The 17552-nt window shown below is 40.9% G+C and overlaps 2 protein-coding genes across 2 annotated transcripts in view; one reads left to right on the top strand and one right to left on the bottom strand.

The window, feature by feature from the left end:
• C4H19orf81 (chromosome 4 C19orf81 homolog) overlaps window positions 1-3659 on the bottom strand; it is a 30099-nt gene extending 26440 nt beyond the window's left edge. Inside the window, exons 1-2 of the mRNA XM_087891968.1 lie at window positions 2958-3659; window positions 654-791 (exon numbers count right to left, since the gene is read on the bottom strand). The gene's annotated coding sequence lies outside the window, so the exon portion shown is untranslated. The remainder of the gene's footprint in view (window positions 1-653; window positions 792-2957) is intronic.
• Window positions 3660-3732: 73 nt separating this feature from the next.
• The window catches only part of SYT3 (synaptotagmin 3), a 49523-nt gene continuing 35703 nt past the window's right edge, over window positions 3733-17552 (top strand). The window contains exon 1 of the mRNA XM_060693636.2: window positions 3733-3839. The gene's annotated coding sequence lies outside the window, so the exon portion shown is untranslated. The remainder of the gene's footprint in view (window positions 3840-17552) is intronic.

Below are 17552 nucleotides of genomic sequence, written 5' to 3' on the forward strand. Positions count from 1 at the left end.
ATTTTTTCCCATCCAATACCACAGTGGCTTCTTCCACTTTCGTATCACCTACAGATCTACTTCTCAAAGCTTTCAATAATGATAGCATTAGATTTGCCACTGAAGGAACACATCAGGACTTACATTTAACCAGCCCATATACTCTAAAAATCAGCACCAGATTCAGATAGTTCAAGAGACTCAGTTGCTATTGGAGACAGCCTTCCCATACAGCCAAAGTTTGCAGGCTATACACTTTACGGTGATCTCTACCATTCAGAAAGTCTCACAAAGAGACTTTGATTTGCCAGAAGAATATTTTTGGAAAGACAGAGTCTTTGTGTACTTACAGTCTTCCAGCTCTTGACTGGGAAAAAGCACATCATCTTTTCATCACCAAAAAAATGCACATAGGGCTCCACAAATGTCACATGGATTAGATGAGCCAACAATGCCTCTCACAGGAAGAGAGATCTATTCACTTAGAGGCTTTGCAGGAGTCAGGAAGATTACACAGAAATCAGGCCTTCCACGAAACAGTTACAGGCTCCCAGATACTTTTCCTAGTTCTTAAATATGGCCTAAGTAGTCAAATGCCCTCAAATGATTCTGACCTCCAAGCCTAAACTTTTCCTCTCTTTCTGAAAGAGATAGTTTTGTTAATCAGGACTTACCTATTAGGAAATAAATATATTTCTTCAGATGTAGCTTTCTGCAAGTGGGAGTGTAATAGACTTCATGAGGGGATACCATTTCCTCTCTGTTTCATTTCTCCAAATCCATCATTAGAGGATTTTTCTTTGCTATGCGGGCTGGTTGAGAAAACAGAGGTCAAACTTATGTAGTAACCTGAAACCAAACATGCCATATCCAGCTTAGTCTATACAGTGTTTCTCAACCATTTGTGTAGACTTCAATTCCCAGAATTTTCCAGCAAGAATTCAGGCATCTTAAAATTGCCAAGGTTGAGAAACATTGGTTTAGTATATTAACCCAACCACACTATATCCTATAGGATGCATAGAACAAAGAAAAGATACCTCACTTAATCTATGCAATCTATGTCCAAAGGCACAATAAATTTCTCCCATGGTCAGTGCTATGAGTTCTTGGAGTCTGTGTGTAGAGATGCTGCATTTCTAGTTGTTGCTTTTTTTCTCCTCCAGTATTTTCATCAGAGAAATGAGAATACTTTCCACAGTGTGGTGTTAGCAATAGCTTGTTCCATAGAGCAAAGATACCTAGGTGATTTCCCAATGCACCATCAAACTGCAGCATGTGGTGCCAGCACAGATGGTTCTCTTCAGTGTAACAGACACGCACACACACATGTACGCGCACACACAAACACCAATCAGAACTGTTATAGTAATTCTGGCCAATCTTATTAGCAGGGAGTGTTTATCTTACAGCAGTGGGGAGGAAAGTAGAACACCAAATGCCATACTGAGCATTTAATTCAGATCTTTGAGGATCCCAATGTCCTTTCTTTCAGGAATTGTCTAGCATTAATTGACAGACAAGTGCATAAATTCAATTTCTTGAAATTTCAAGTTTTAAACACCTGAATGAACAAGATATTACATTAAGCAAAACCACAATATTCTGCAGTGATCCACAATTTAATTCTTTATGCAATACAATGAGGATTTTTAAATGCAAAATTTTAAAAAATAAGATAAAGTATTTTAATTTGGTCAACGGATTTACCGGCTTGATATTTATTTGGATTTCCTAGTAAGCTTAGCTTTGGTTTATAGAAGAAGTGATTAGACTGACACAATGGCAAGTTATAAACTACAGTTTACAAATTACAGTAGTTAGGGTCAAAGCCTAAACCAACAAAACAACATTATATGTAGTAATGTGTATAAGATCAATCCTATACATATTATCATGGGGTGTATTTCTTCTTGACTATAACGGAGCAACAATGGAAACATGGTGAAATGTCACAAACTTCACATCTTACACATACTGTGCTGATTTCTCTGGGTTGCAATAGTTTAGCCACCACTAAATGGCAACAAAGAGATACAGAAACTCAATTGACTATCTAGTAGTGGTCCAAATTTTTGAAGTTCAGATATGGCAATTCTACCTCTGACCCAAGATGTGTAAAAAAAATCCAGACAACCAGGAGATGGCAGCAAAAAAATACAGTTGCGTGGTTTTTGCTGCCACTTGAATTTTTGCAGCCTAGAAAATCAGAATTTTTGTGCAAAAGGTAGCTTCAATAGACAGAATAACTGCAGAACCGGAATCCTGATCACATAACTAAATACATTTCAAATGATTTAATTCTAATAAAAATAAATGGCACTTAACATTTTTTTTAAAAAAGCAGCAACTAAATAAAACTGAGTGTTAAGCACCCCATTATAATTGGTCAGAATGCTAAATGATGTTTTTATTACCTAGTTTCAATTGTTAGTCATTGATAAGCCATAATATAATTTATTTAGTTTGACTTAGCTGTTAAATCATCCACTATCATTTGTAAGTCATGGGAAATAGATGAGTACATGTGATCATCCCATTTTTTATTTTATTTTAAGCAGGCAGAGGGGAAAAAAGGCAAAATGAATTTCAGAAGAGTAAGCTATGCCTCATATAATGAGAAAGAACAATATATTTTCTCTTGAAAAGTAGAACATACTATACTGTATTTCATCTGTAACCATGCTGCCACCCTAGGCATACTCTCCCTAGTCCTATTTATTTTTATGGCAGTAAGTTTTAAGGAAACAGGTTTAGAATTTTGATTCCTGTTTTAAACTCCCAACTTACGATTCTGTATAATTATAATTTGGGTTCAGACAGCACAGCTTCTTTAAGAAATCATAGAGATCCACCAATTGGCACAGCCAGTTCTTTTCAGACAATGCTAACCATTCCCATTTTGGCATCTCCATTATTAAACCACCGCTCCCACTGCCCAGTCAGGGGGAGCACTGGCAGGGGATTATGGGAGTTACCTCTCTAGATGATGCCAAGTTGAGGAAGGCTGAGCTGGGTCTGACAAACTGAAGCTTATGTAGTTTTCCTCCCGTCACCTGATAGCAGAAAGAAGCAAGCTGCTGTGCTGCTAAAAGGCTGCCATTGGGGTAAGGGGTGCCTAGTGGGCAAGGAAAGGGACCCCTTCTTCCCTAGGCCGAGGGGGCGGAAGATGCTCCATGTTCTTTTTGATTTGCTGACCGTGGGCGTATGCTTTAAAGAGCAACGTCCAGCAAAAGGAAGGTTGGGATGAAATACGGTCATCTTGCTAAATCCTGCCCATAAAAGGACGCCGCCTTCTAGACAAGTTCTAAAGTTCGCCACCGCGTTGCCTATCTGAATACATCGCGACAATACTGCACCCTCCTGGCTCCCGTCCTTCCGCTTGCGAGCCTCCCAGAATAGCCTTGGGCGAACGAGAGGTGCCCTTCTCCCCGCCCCCCAACCTGAAAGCCACGAAACGGCACGGGAGCCGCTGGGTGTGCCGGTGCATGCATCCTTTATCCCTCTGCACACAGATTGTGCAGGGACCACATACTCTGCTGCCGCCGCTACCACCTTGCTGCTTTGCCTGGCTACCGGGGCTCTCTCCCTCCCTCCCGCCGCCAGCCTTTGCGGTGCCGCCCCCCGACCCACCGCATCTAGTTCGGCGAAGGGGCTGCCGCAGCTCCCTCGCTCGTATCTCCACCGCCCCCTTCGCCCCTCCTCCATCCCTTCTTTCTGCGGGCGCCCTCTAGTGATCTGACTTCAGCTTCCACCACCAGCTTCCTCGGCCAGCCGGCAAGGGAGGCAACAGTCGCGGAGCACAACCAGCCGATTGTCCTTCGCCCAGAGTCGGCTTCTCCAGCGTCTGTCTTCTGCAGGTAAGGAACAGGCAATATGGGCAGACAGAAGAGCGACTGCTGCCGCTGCTGCTGCGCCTTCCGACTGAGCAGGGAGGCTGCTGCTGGATGTGATCGGAGCTGAAGGGGAAAAGGGAGGAAAAGTGGGGGCTTGGTTGCATATGGGTGAAGGCGGGTGACGGAGGGGCTTCTCCGCCATGGAGAGAAAGGGAAAAAGGTGCAGGAGGGGAGAAGTGATACGGGTTCGGTGGGTGGAAAGAGGAGATCTTGGTGGGGGGGGTCGGGGAGGAGGAAAGGGGGATGGAGTTGGTGAAGGGGGCTGTCATGGCATGCAGGTGGACCTGGGAAGGAGGAGCTGAGGCATGCGATAGGGTGCAGATGGAAAATCGGGGTGGAGGTCGGGATCCAGGCCCGGGAGGCAGGCACTGGTGGGGCCCTAGTATGAGTCCAGAGTGAGGTGGGAAAAATGAGAAGGGAAGGTCCCGAGGATAGAGAAGCAAAAGAAATCAAGGTGGAACAGAGAGATCGAGGATATGCATGGGATGCAATAGAACGAAGGGAACAAGTTTGGGGGGCAGCAGGTGTTTTAATTTGCATTTTGAAGGGAGGGGGTCATGCACAGCAGCTGCATCCATTCAGAGACTGGGGCCCTTCTGCTGGCAAGAAAGAAGAGGCCAGGTATGAGGGCAGCATATTTTTGACTCTCTGGGGTTCCCTCATCCACACACCCTTGCCTGGCGGAGGGTGTAATTAGGAGGCGGCTGGCAGGGCTCAGCACGTCAGGGCGCAGACAATGGGCCAGCCTCCCGGGGCGGCTGTTGTGCCAACACGCTGCTAATGTGATTAGGGGCACATATCGCAGCCAGCACCGGCCTCCTGTGTGCCAGTGAGCGTGCAAGAGGAGGGGAGGCAACAGCTTGGAAAGAGAGATGGGCGGGGGGGGGGGGAACATCACCAGAGAAGGCTGTGCCTCTTGGCAAATGAAAGCCTTGAGGATTTTGGAAAGAATGAGGTATCTTCCAAGGGGAATGAATGAACCCCGAAGGGAAAGGGCATGCTGTGTGTGCGCAGACTTGCTGATATGGCTCAGCATGGCATAGGCAGATGGGCTGATTCTGTAAAAGGCATAGAACAGTACAATACATATTAATATTCTATACTTACCAGGTGATCACATTTCCCTCTGACATTGGGCATGAAACTTGTCTATCAACAACCTTTCCAGTGGAAGGTTTGTAACACCATTGTGTTTCACATTTGGTTTGTGTACACATTAAAAGTGCAAGTGTGATAGAACAGCTGTTATTTCTGCGTGAAATAAATAGAATTCTAGTAACACCCTTTGTGCGTGAGGGTTACGGTACCTCAGCTCAGCTCTGTCCCACCTCAGCTAAAAGATATGCAAAAATTAAATGTATGCAGATAAGTGAGTGCATTCCAGGCATCATGTATTTGGGTACAGGTAGCAAAAAATAAAGTTTATTCCATAATAATTTTTTAATTCAACTTTAGTGGGGAAAAAATGGGCTGCGAATATGACAGTGATGCACCTACAGAACATAATTTATCATGCATTCCTCATGCTGAGGAAATATAAGTTTCTGTACCAAACAATATCTTGTTGGAAATTTATCACATATTAATATAATATTACCATTATGTGTGGACTGCTATCCTTTTTAGGTTGGTATGCAAATATTTTTTTTTCTCTCTTTCAATTATGATGATTCTTGGATACTGCCTCGGTAAGTCTCTACAGTTTTCTTAACAAGGTGTTCAGAAATGGTTTGCCATTGTCTCCTTCCTAGAGCTGAGAGAAAGTGACTGGCCCAAGGTGATTCAGCTGACTTCCTGTGCAAGGTGGGTCTAGAACTCAGGCTCTCCCGATTTTTAGCATGCCTTAGCCACTAAACTGAGTTAGCTGTCTCAGAATATGCAAATATATCTTTGTACATGTGTGTGGATAAGTTGCGTGATGTGCCAGCCTGAGGAAAATAAGGCATGACTTCCACTAACATTTCCTGATAGTATATCACATCTACACAAATGTGTGGAAGAGGATCAGGCCTAACTTGGTGTGTGTGTGTGTGTGTGTGTGTGTGTGTGTGTGTGTGTGTATTTGCTTGCTTCCCTCTTAAAAAAACAAGGCTTTCTGAAGAAGTCAAGAAATGTTTTTTAGTCAAAGAAACCTTATTATTCTTCCCCCCTAATTTAATTTTTAATCTTAGCCACTTTAAGGGAGCCTTCTGCCAGGTCCAAGTCCAGTGATGACACTCTGAAGTCCAGTCAAATCCAATCCTTTATTTGCCTACACCTAATAGACAAAATCTTGACAAACTAAAGCTATAGCCTTCAAACCTACTAGATATATCCTGAGAGACTCTAAAGCAGTGGTCCCTGGCCTTTCCAGCTCCACAGATCAGGGGCAGCGATGTGTGTGTGTTTCCCATGTGCAACATAATCCTGAACATGCGCAAATGAACCTTCGCATACTTGCCCGCTGCTTGCGCGGCCCGGTTCCCAAAGGGCCATGGCCCAGGAGTTTGGGGCTCCTTTTCTAGAGCCCTCATCCAATTTGGGACTGCGGAGTCTCTTAATTTAGGCCTCTCTCTAGGAGAGCATTGTGTTGCAAAAACTTCCCCGCTGGTCCTGCAAGTACAGATTCCCTTACTCTTTCTGCAGTTTGGCCTCTGCAGCTGTTGAACTACTATTACCCTCATCCCGTGTGCCTTGCTGATTATGAGATGATAGGATTATCAGTTTCTCCCATCTTTAAACACTGAGCGTTTGCTTTATCCATTAAGCCTTACTTCCACTTTTCCTTCTTTCCAAAAATTCTGAGATTCCTGGCTCCAAATCTACTCAACTCTGAAAGTATTTAGTGTCTTTTAAGAACTGCCCCCTTCTATCGGCCCCCTGCAATTTTTGTTAAATGATTTGAATGGGCACTCTGCAGAAATTAGAAGGAAGGTTACAGTGGCCCCATCACTTATCTCAAACTCTGCCCTAACTTTCAATTTGGTCTAGTGATTGAGGCCCCAGGCTAGAAATCAGGAGACTGTGAGTTCAAATCTTGCCTTAGTCATGAAAGCCACTTGGGTGGTTTTGGGTCAGTAACTCTATCTCAGCCCAACCCACCTCACAGAGTTGTTGTGGGGAAAATAGGAATAAGTGTTTGATATATTCACTACCTTATTTGTAAAAATAAATAATAAAGGTGAGATATAAAGAAATAAAATAAAAACAAAGAGGCCAGTTAATAAAATACCTTCCTTTAGGGTTATAGAAAAACTTTGCAGGATGGAGATAGTATTCCTCATATTGGCAGCAACAAGGCTTCTTATCGACCTGACATGGCTGTGGATGCAACAGGGCTGGGTCATGTTACTTGCAGATGGCAGCGCAGAAAGACAGGCAGGCAACTGCAAGTTGGGAGGGAAGAAGGCAGGAATTCCTAGTTACCTGGGTAGGATTGGGACCTGGTGAGTTATTTATGGATTTATCAAACAGATTTATATGACTCTCTGTCTATCCAAAGGAATTCTGGATAATGAACAAGAATAAGAACACAATACAATTATTTAAAAAATAATTAAAGAAAAAGAAAAATAGCATTGAGGCCTGATACAACTCATATTTATAAATCAACTACACCATGCCAGCTAATTTCTGCCTCGGTAGCTTTTGGTCTTGAGGGATGCAATATCCAGTTCAGTCGCTGTGGTGTACAGCTTTTAGCCACTCTGTTAAGACAGAATGTTGCCTGGGATATAACCATCATGGAGGTAATATACACTTTGTACCCCAATGAGATGTGACTGTGGTGCACCGGAACAACACGTATAGTTCAAGAATGTCTCCTCAGGAAATTTCAAGGTACCTGGAATGATTTCCTCGCAGCCACATCAGAAGCAGTCAGATGGTTAGCTTCCTTAGATAACAAATGATAATATTGAGCCCACTGCAATTGTATGGCTCCATATTATGGTGATTTCATTATGGTTTTATCTTAATTTAATATTTTATATACTGTATTCATATGTATGTGTGTGTTTGCTGATGGTTTATTTAAACAGTAATATGTAAAACAAACAAACAAATGAACAAACAAACAAACAAACAAACAAATAAATAAATAACCATGCCAGCTCTGTTAACATCTTGGCCCTAGGGCTTGGAGCGGGGAGGGGGGCGCCACAGAGTTATAGTGAGGGCTACACAGTGATGGAATTGCTGGTACTGCAAGAACAGCCAACAGGCCAGATGGTAACACAGAACTAGATGTTGGTCAATTTATGTCTGACAGAACTTTGTAAAAAGAGGATAGTGCATATTACATGCTGCAAAATCTGGCAATGGGGAGGGGGCTATTCAGCCCATCTTGCTGAATGAGACCCTGCATTTCTGCTTGAATCGCACCTTTAATGACAAGGATGATGGGCCCCTGAGGCCTCAGCATACGATTTTAGGTCTACATCAGGCTGCTGGGTGCAGGCCCAAACCCTTTTTTGTGGCTGGCAGAAATTCTGATCTCAGTTATAGAAAGTTGATGGTGTTTTTTGCTGCCATTTTTAAATTAAAAACAAAGTGTATCATAAATTTCAAAATATACTTTAGTTAATTGTTTAATTACCCAAAACTCCTCTCAAAGCAAAACCCTTGCAAAAATCCTGGTTAAACACACTTTGTGTTACTTTCCTACTCAATTCTACCACCACCCATTCTGTAATGGGCAAGTCTTAGCCACCCAAAGGTTTCCTAGTCTTGATCTATAATAGTGAAGGCAGGGTGTCTGGGTCCACAGTGGAGAATGCAGCTCATTAAAGATTAGAAATAGTGGTTGATTAATATCTAGGCGATCAAACCGGTCAGTCCTAGAGGAGATCAACCCTGACTGCTCTTCAGAAGGCCAGATCCTGATGATGAAACTGAAATACTTTGGCCACCTAATGAGAAGGAAGGACTCACTAGAGAAGAGCCTAATGCTGGCAAAGATTGAGGGCAAAAGAAGAAAGGGACGACAGAGAATGAGGTGGCTGGATGGAGTCATTGAAGCAGTCAGCGTGAGTTTAAATGGACTCCAGAGGATGGCAGAGGACAGGAAGGCCTGGAGGAACATTGTCCATGGGGTTGCGATGTGTCAGACATGACTTGGCGACTAACAGCAACAACAATATCTAGGTATAGGATTCAGCCATAGTATTTGGGTGGCACACATAGTTATAAAAACTAGCCATCCTATTCCCCAATCAGTGAAAGTGGGAGTGAAAGTGAAGGTCAAAGCTCTCCTTTCCACCTCCTACCTTCCTGCAATGCATATTTTACATGATGGGTCAGCAGGAAGAGGACAGAAGCATTTTTTAGATCAGCCTTCCCCAACCAAGTGCTTTCCTGGATGTGTTGATTTGTAAGTCCCATCGTTGCAGCCACAGATCATGCTTGCTGAAGAAGATGAGATGAGACAATTTAGCTGAAGGTTTCCCTGGATGTGTGATTGCCTTCAGTCAGCAATTTAATCTAGATTTCCTGTGTGCACTTTCAGATGTAGAACCTGCTTTATCAAATGTACTAATGGATTAATGGGATTCTCATGACAGGTAGAGAACAAGACCAATGTGATGTAATTTTTGTATGAATTCCTCTTGTTTGATCCCATTTGTGTTTCCTAAACTATGGCTTGGTGCCTGGCTTTGCATTCTAGAAAGATAAAAATGGCCTGTACAAGGGCTCTTTTTTTCTTTCTTTCTTTTTGACCTTTATATCCAACTGATGGGTATCCACGTGACTAGGAGTTGAATTAAGAGAGAAGTGGTGACAAAATCTAGGTCTTCACTCAATAAAAAGAGCAAGAGGACCTCCGAATGCATCAAGGACTGGTTTATATGTTTCCACTGATATTATTGAAAGCCCACAATCAAAAAGAAGTAACTGGGATTACAGTTTGCCCAATATGCATTTATTAGTGTTAAGTACCCTAGATACAATACAATACAGTGCCTATCAACCAATAGTACAGAATAAATGTCTAAGTGGGACACAACTCTGTTGGATAAATTGAACAATAATCCATGAAACAGAGAAAAGGAGGAGGGCAGAACAGTCAGTCTTCAGTGAATGTCCTAAGGCAAAAGATGGGGTTCTGTAGGTCCCTATTGTAATTGGAAGAGCTTCTGAAAGTTTTGGGTTTAGGAGCCAGAATATAATGAAATAATATTTTGCAGTGAGTTCACATTCATTATCTTCAAGGTATTTCTTGGAGGGGAAGATTGCTCCAAGTGACAAATACTGCTTCTGCATCATATAGCTTTTAGTCATTAATTTACAGTTCCAGCAGGAAAAAATATGGTAAATGGCATGATTGCAATTTTCACATCCTGAAAGATTACCATAACTGTGAAGTATAATGCTTGGGAAAGTCTCTTAAGTCCTTCAATGAAAAAGTGAGCTTTTTGTTTCTATCTTGATGGGAGTCAGGTTCTTTGACATTGGGGGGGCTTAAGATTTTAAAAAATAAAACAATTAATTTGTTTGTTAATTACGTAACTTGACTTATTTGAAGATTACATTTAGCTTTGAGAACTTTAACAAGGATTAGTACTTGCTAAAAACTGAGTGAAGATATTTAATCACAGGACATATGGTTGGCCACCAGATTTGATGGCTATAAGAAGGAATAGGGGAAATCCATGGGGGATCCATCTCTTGCTTTAAACCTGCAGCTGGGTAAAATTATCATTTTTAGAGGACATATATCTTAGTGCACCAATTGCTGGAAACACTCTCGAGACATCTGGTTACTTACTTGCAGGAAAATTTGAGAGTTGGACTACTTTTGGTCTGCTCAGCAAAACATCTTTTATGTGAGAAGACATAAATGTTCTGGATTTTAATATAGAGCATTATGGCTTGGTGAGAAAAATAAGAGATGAGAAAGAAGCAAGGTGATATTATCCTATTAATAAGCAGAATTCCTGACTTCTTTATGGTAGAACTCCATTGAGTCATGCGCTTTTTTCCACCAGTATGCACAGACAAATGGCCATCATGGTCAATGCAGCAGCAGTATATGGAGACCCAGCTTCATTTTCAATTGTTGCCTTTTGTAAACTACAAGGCCTACAGACTTTGTTTTCTCTTATGTGTAGTGCTTACAGCTAGGCTATTGTTCAGCACACATTAAGTCATAGTGTTAGTTATAACTTTTTCTTCATTCTATGTTTGCAGTGTTGCTTGCAGTGTTGGAGAATGTGCTCTTTTCATATAGAAATTGGAAACTGTCTTTATATTGTTTCAGGGACTTTCACATCACCCTCTGCTTTTCCTTCTTCCTCCAGGCATGGAGTTCCAGTGGGGTGGAGGTCTCCCCCCTCCCCCCATGTGCTTCTCATCTACATAGGGGTAGCACTAATAGCTCAGATCCACCTTCCTGGAGGTTCCCTTCAAAATCCCTTTTCTCTTTTTCCTCCTCCTCATCTCCCTTACACAGCACAGTGACTCATTCCATGCGGGGGTGACAAATGGCAAGTGATTGAAGAGGCGGTATTGACATGATGCATGAGCCAGAGAAATGAAATCTCCCTTTCACTGACACAGATAAATGCACCCTGCACATGCACACTTGGCTTAATGGCAGGGCTTCCTTTTTCATGTATAATATTCAACTGGAGTCCTGGGCAGCCTCATCCAAAAGGATGGAGAACATTCCACAGGTGTGTCCAAAGCCAATGGTAACTAATGCATTTGCAGCATATCCCATCTTAGCTGTACATCAGCAGGGGGAAAGGGAGCCTTCCCTAAGAACAATGTGTGTTTAACACTCAATGCAAAAGTGTGTTGCTTCAACTCTTAACTGTTATCATGAGAGTTTGCTGAGCCAAGGTCAAAAAGACTACAAAATGAAAATGTTGTTTAGAAACTGAGCATTAAGTGTTTGTGGCAGCTGCTCAGGTTTGTCAAGAAAGCTTTTTACTAAGGTAATCCAAAAATACACTCAAGGGGAGCAGAATATAGCTGTACCCTGCCTATTTGTACTTTATGGTGCACTTAAGATACTTTGCAACACAATGGGCATGTCAAGAAACAGAGGTATGGAAATATGCAACAGGTTGACAAACTGAGCTAACAATTACAGGAGATGAATAAAAGAAAGTAAGCATGAACAACTCAACTGTGTGTGAATTCATACTCAACTACCACTGAAAACATATCAGTCTGCTAGATACCCTGATCTGGAAAATAATTCTCTGATAGGTTGACTGAATTCTGTAACATGTATGCATACCAGATGCTGCTCTGTAACTCTGTTTTGTCAAGTTTTGCATGCATAGGATAGTGCCATTCTTCCTAATATGAATGCTATTGTTTGAATTATTTATAGCAGACGGACATATATTAGATGTCATTACCAAGATATTACGGGTAGTCCTCAACTTACAACAGTTTATTTAGTGACTGTTCAAAGCTCCATCAGCACTGAAAAAGGTGACTTATGACCGTTTTTGAAACAACCTTTGCAGCATGCCCATGATCATGTGATCAAAATTCAGATGCTTGGCAACTGATGCATACTTATAACTGTTGCTGTGTCCTAAGGTCATGTCATCGATCACCTTTTGCGATCTTTTGACAAGCAAAGACAATGGGAATGCTAGATTCATTTAAAAATCATGTTACTAATCAACTGTGATGATTCACTTAACAAGTGTGGCAAGAAAGGTTGTAAAATGGGGCAAAACTCACTTAACAAATGTCTTACTTAACAACAGAAATATTGGGCTCAATTATGGTCTAAGTACACCTGTATATGTGTCAATGAAAATCTATATATATAAAAGCGAAATACCACTCATGCATCATCACGAAATCTCCAGAACCGCAAAGCCTACAAATTTGAAATTTGGCACATATGTTCATCTTGGCTTCTAGGTGCTCGCTAAGAAAGGATTTTTTGAAATGACCATCAGATCATTAGTATTTCTTATATTATTATTAATATTAGCTCTGATGCTAAGGAGTTAGACATTCTATTCCCCCTCCCCACCTGAAAAGAACTCTGTTCCAACTTCCACTTGGGCATGGGCGTGGCCAGCGCATTGACTCATCTGGCCTGTGGGCTGGCAGTTTAGACATTCTACTCCCCCTCCCCACCTGAAAAGGAGAAAGGGGATAAGATAAGAGAGGCCTCTGTGGGGCAAGCCTGAGGGAGAGAAGGGGAGAGGAGAGGTCGATCATAATTACTCATTAATTTTCAAGCTGTAAGTATTGATTTATCAAGCCCGATCACATAGTTTCTTAGCGGAGCACGGGTATCCAGCTAGTAGTTCATATTTTCATGGACACAGAAAGTGTTGTGTGTCTGTGTGGGGTCCACCGGACACCATCGTAATGGATATGGGAGAGACCTGTTTTAAAATTCTCACTGAGCTTAAAGTCTGACACAGAAGTGTTTTTGGCCTCCCTTCCTGTACCCTTGAAATGGCAATACTGATGGCTTTATTGAGTATTGCTGATAACAAGGCAAACCTTGGAGGGAGAAAACTAATACATCAGGTATTAAAAGCAATTTCAAAAGAATGATTATAATAAAAGAGAACATCAGGATCCAAATGCCAAAATTGTGCAATAAAAAACAGAACGAATATGGATGCTTGCCAACAAGAATAGCTCTTATTATTCTGTCTATCTACCTTTGAAATTATTTTGCGTCACTGAAAGAGGCAAATTCCAGGAAAATAGGTACATGTCTGTTTTGGTATAAAGAAGGAGATGGTTAAGTAAATACATTCTGTTCTCAGCAGAAACCTATTGCTTCTTCATTTAAAAGCATATGTTTATGTCATAACCTTTTATTGTTCTGTTTGGTGAAGATATAGCTCTAGAAAGAAGGATATCAGCCTATTGAATAAAAGGAACTCTGGAATTGAATAGGATTGCATTCTAATCATAACCACATTGTTGTGTGTTAACAAGAGACTTATTTGATGCTGCTATTTACACCCATGTAAGTGTACACTACAATGAAGTTACAATCTTTCACATAAGTCTCCTCAATGTGTTGCTTCTCTGATATTTATTTATTTATTTATTTATTTATTTATTTATTTATTTATTTATTTATTTATTTATTTATTTATTTATTTGTCCAATTTATATGCCGCCCTTCTCCATAGACTCAGGGCGGCTTACAATGCATTATAGCAATAGCCTACATACTTTTATATATATACCTACTTATTAGGGCTTTCGGGCCCCCCTAAGCGGTGTTGTTCTATACAAAGCTGGCTTATTGCCCCCACAATCCGGATCCTCAATTTACCTACCTCGAAAGGATGGAAGGCTGAGTCAACCTTGAGCCTGGTGAGATTTGAACTCGCACTAATTGCAGGCAGCTGGCAGCTAAGTGCTAGCACTTAACAGCACTTAGTCCGCTGCACCACCGAGGCTGAACTTATCCTTATGTGTAAACCTGTACATAGTGCTACTTCAGAATTTAGCATTATTCATTAAATGTATTTGTTTTAAGAAGTTTGCAAGTTTCCTTTCAATAGGCATTTATCTTTTGGTCAGAAGGTGAAATATGAAAAAGATTAGACTATTTTTGATTATCTTGTCCACTTTAACGGACAAGAACAAATAAAAACATACGTTATTATCTGAAGAAGTTGTTATCACTGCCATATCTAAGCAATGCTATTGTGTGCTAAGCAAAAGGCTACCATGGTCCAAACTGCTCTGATATGTTCTTGTTAAAGCTCAGTAAAATTGGCACAGAAACAGAAGAGTTTGCAACAGGATGAAGTTGAGCCCTGTGTTTAGTGCAAGAAACTTTGGTGCAAGAAAATAGGCCGAGGGGGGGCCTAAGACTGGTACACCAACAATTTCACTACCAAAAATTCATGGAACCAGACCAAATTTAATGTAATTTTAATTAATTTGGATTTAATATTATTTTAATACAAGTGCATCTATATGTCTTTATTTTTCCATTTTGTTACATTAAATACTGTAGATCATCAGCAACTTTTAGAAAGATTCTGGTTGCCTCAAAGCCTTGGTAGACCATATGCAACCTTCAGCTGCGAGTTGGATGCATCTGCTTTCACTCATGCATGTAATTCTGTTGGCCAACTAATAGGCTATTTGGAGAGCACACAGGCTGAACTCATCTTCTGTTGCATTCAGGAAACATTGCTGAGAAAGAGGAAATTAGAATAAGAGCAAAATAGGAGAAAAGGGACAAAGGAAAATAGCCAACTATATGTAACTAGCTAATCTTTTCTCCTTTTGTGTGGGTGATTTGGAGCTGGGAGGAATTTACTGTTGATTTTAAGATCCACAAGTGAGCCCTGCAACAAAATGTTCAAATTTTGTTCTGCTCAAATTTTTTGAGAAGGCTGGTTGTGCTCTTCTTCCATATAACCTTTTACGTTTCATTGATTTTATTGTAATTTCTTTGTTTTGATTATTGTGAGCTACGCAAAGTAATTGAGAGCTGAGCAGCAGGCAAGTTTAATAAATTATTATTATGGTTGGTTGCATAGTCAGTCAGCTGTTTCAACTGGATTTAGCTTTCTTCGTATTCCCTTTTCAGCAAATATGTAATATACTACTGAACAATCAAGTCTCAAGTTGGGCAATTTTTTGAGGGGTGCGTGTATATGAGTATATACTTCTGATTCTAGATATCCACAAATACAAAGTGATTGTGTTTCAACTCTATTTCTGTTTTGCTGTGATAAATATAAGGTCATGTGACATCATATTGGACACAAACTGGCCTTGCTATGCAAGTATTATATATGTTTTTGATAGAAACTAAAGCATGTTATATCTATCAGTAAATGTAAATGAACCATTGTTTTTTACCCAACGCAACGTGACAATTTTATTCTGAAATGTCACAGACTGGATAGCTACAAGAATCATCCAACAATTCATGCATCAAATTGATGCATAATATTCAAGAACTATATAACAAATGTAACACACTAAAAGCTGTTAAATTATAGCTTAAGTGTATAGCTAAGACATAGAACATTTCTAAAACTTCTCTCTCCGCTTGCGATAAGGTGGGAAATGGGGGTTGAGACTGAGATTTAAATTGAATTTTTACATTGCACCATGCCATAATTTCTTCAATCATGGGTGATTAAAAAAGTCACAATGAGAAAGGTTCACACAATCTCAGGACACTGTATTGTATGAACAATTGGGACTCCTACAGACCCATCTAGGAGGAATGATTGGGAGTTGAGAAGTGGGAGCTTTAAAAATGTGCCCTACTTTTTTTTAAAAAAAGATGATGATCAAGACCTTTCAGGATCTAGTTCCATCAGCTTGCAATTGAATCCCTGCTTGTCTTCTGAACACAGACAATTTTTTTATCTTTGAAACTTTTTTGTCTAAGTCTGAGAAAAATGGGTTGTCTTCTGAATGGGAACTTGTACCAACTTTTATGGTTTGTTTTTTTTGCTTTAATTTATATTTTTTGCTTTAATTTATATTTAGTTTTTATGTTGAACATAAAAACTTGCATGTATGTATGCAAGCGCGCTCACTTTGCTCACACATGGTGCTTCTGCGCATGCGCAGAGCGTCCATGATGATGTCCAGGCGAGTGGGCGGAGCCTCCCGCTGCTGCCACTACCAGTTTGCCCGAACTGGGGTGAACTAGTAGAAACCCACCACTGACACACACACATACACATGTATACACACATACACACACACATGTATACACACACACACACACATGTACACACACATACACATGTATACACACACACATACACACACACACAGAGGAAGGGAGGGAGGGAGGGAAAGGAAGAGAAGAGAAGCTTTTGTAGGGTCTAGTTCAGGGATGGGCAGCTATGACCCCTTTACAATCTGCTATCTCAGGAATTCTGGAAGTGGAAGTCCACAAGTCATAAAGGGGCCATAACTGCCCATCCTTGGTCTAGTTCATCTTTTCTTTTTGCTGTAGACTGATAACTTATTGGTATTCCACTATTCCCTTAATAGAATTAGAGATGCCTAGTTCTTATTGTTTCTACTTTGTATTTTTCTATATTATAATTTCATTGATGATTGTCTATTTCCTGCCTACCTTTCTTATGCTACATGAATCTTCAGAGGCAGAATATTTTCTTATCTAAAAGAAAGGCTTTGGGAGGAAAATGTTGGGTTATAGAATCTTTCTTGAAGCTGAACTTTTGCAACCTCAGGCAAGAGATCGGTTTTCATGATCCTCCAATCATCAAGGCTGATAAGGAGGTCCCCCTTCGCTTACCCCGCCCACTCCCAATCTATTGCTGAGTCCCAGCTGATGGCTAGAGGGAAAAAAACTGTTTAAATTCTTGCCATGGGGCTTCAAAGGGTTGCCCTACAGCTGATCAGTGTTAAAAGAAAACAAATGAGTAGACTGGTGCCTGCAAAAATAGAAAAAACAGCCCCTTTCAGCTTCAGCATAGGTTAAGTACCATAAGTTGATTTGATCAGCCTCCCGATTCTCAGCTGATTTGCTCTCAGCTGTTTTGCGGAGGGCTCTGTTGCTAGCTAGCTGCAAAGAGGTAAATTGCTGGAGCAGATGTTTTTCCCCCCTAACTATGCTGAAAAAGCGAAACTGAAAGTAAAGCAGGGTCTTTGCTGCAACGTTGCAAAATGAGGCAGAGAGAGATTTCTTTTTCTTTTTCCTCACCAAAAAAGTGAGGTGCAAAACTGCAAACAATGGGA

Source organism: Pantherophis guttatus, chromosome 4 (genome assembly GCF_059756535.1).
Source record: "Pantherophis guttatus breed Tessera chromosome 4, ASM5975653v1, whole genome shotgun sequence".
In the NCBI taxonomy this organism is placed as follows: domain Eukaryota; kingdom Metazoa; phylum Chordata; class Lepidosauria; order Squamata; family Colubridae; genus Pantherophis; species Pantherophis guttatus.